Source organism: Phyllostomus hastatus, unplaced genomic scaffold (genome assembly GCF_019186645.2).
Source record: "Phyllostomus hastatus isolate PE091 unplaced genomic scaffold, TTU_PhHast_1.1 phas_contig_98, whole genome shotgun sequence".
Classification (NCBI taxonomy): domain Eukaryota; kingdom Metazoa; phylum Chordata; class Mammalia; order Chiroptera; family Phyllostomidae; genus Phyllostomus; species Phyllostomus hastatus.
This window is the reverse complement of record NW_025333999.1, coordinates 1,914,996-1,916,153: the sequence shown is the minus strand read 5'-3', so window position 1 is coordinate 1,916,153 and position 1,158 is coordinate 1,914,996. Positions and strand designations below refer to the sequence as shown.

The window sequence follows — 1,158 nt, the reverse complement described above, 5'->3', positions numbered from 1 at the left end:
CAGAATCTTCACTGACCAATCAGAGCAGCTCTATTCTGACCAATTAGGACTGTGCCTTTTGGACCAATAAAACTGCAAAGGATTGGAGTCCTCATTTGCATGAGGACAGGCCAATCAGGGAGCAGAGGCAGGGATTTCTGTGTATATAAGTCAGCTCCTCTTTGCCTTAGAGAGTAGTCTTTTCCTTTACACCAAAGACTGGCGACTGTGCTTCCCTGCTGGAGGTGAAAACACACTAAGGACATTGGTTAACATTAATGTATATGAAAAATAATATAGCATATTTCCAAGGGCTGTGGCTGGCTATAACCATTGGCTTGCCAACTGAATGTGAGAGCAACCTGGAGAGCCTTTGCCAGCTCAGGTCAACATAATAGCTGCAGCTGCCACTCACTTTTCCTTTTCTATATATACTTTAAAAAATGGTTATGTAAATGTGAAATGCACCTGAAAACTGTTCTCCTCCATTGGATTTATCATGGCATAATTGACTAATAAATTGTCTATATTTAAAGATTACAATGTGATTTGCTATACAAGAGGGACCCCAAAAATTCAGAATTTATTTACAAAAATTGTGTATTTATTTTTACATGTTGAAACTTCAGTCACCTTCAAAGTACCTTCTATCTGATGCAATACACTTATTGAGACTTTTTTTCCACTGTTCCAAACCGTTTTTGACCTCATCAATTTTGATGCCTTTTAGTGGTTCTGCCCTTTTTTCTTTCACCTCTTCCATATCCAACTGTTTCTTTTTGAGGACATTTTTCATCTGGGAAAATAACAAAGTCACTCAGCATGAGATCATGTGAGTAAGGAGGGTGGAGCATGGGGGTCATGCCGTTTTTGGTCAAAAAGTGCTGAACACTCAGTGCAGTGTGGGCAGGTGTGCTCATAAATCACCCTTCATGAACTGGGCAAACACAATGAAACAGTCAACCAAAAAAATTCACTGAGGCCAAACACAGCCTCTCACAACAATGCCAGTTGGCACACTGATACAGATGGGTGCCTAGAACACTCACCTAGCAGAGGAAGCCTGTACTACAAGAGGTCTGCCCACCAGAACATAATTTTGGGGTTTCTTGGGGTCCCCCCTTGCACATGCCTTGCATCATATACTTGAAATTTGCTGACAGTAAATTCCATGTTCTC

The 1,158-nt window shown here is 40.9% G+C and overlaps 1 non-coding gene across 1 annotated transcript; it reads left to right on the top strand.

Annotated features, from left to right (window-relative positions):
• The first annotated feature begins 276 nt into the window (after positions 1-276).
• Positions 277-407, top strand: LOC123828641. The gene has a single exon (XR_006787486.1). It is a non-coding gene; the product is annotated as a small nucleolar RNA SNORA44 (small nucleolar RNA).
• The last annotated feature ends 751 nt before the right edge of the window (positions 408-1,158 follow it).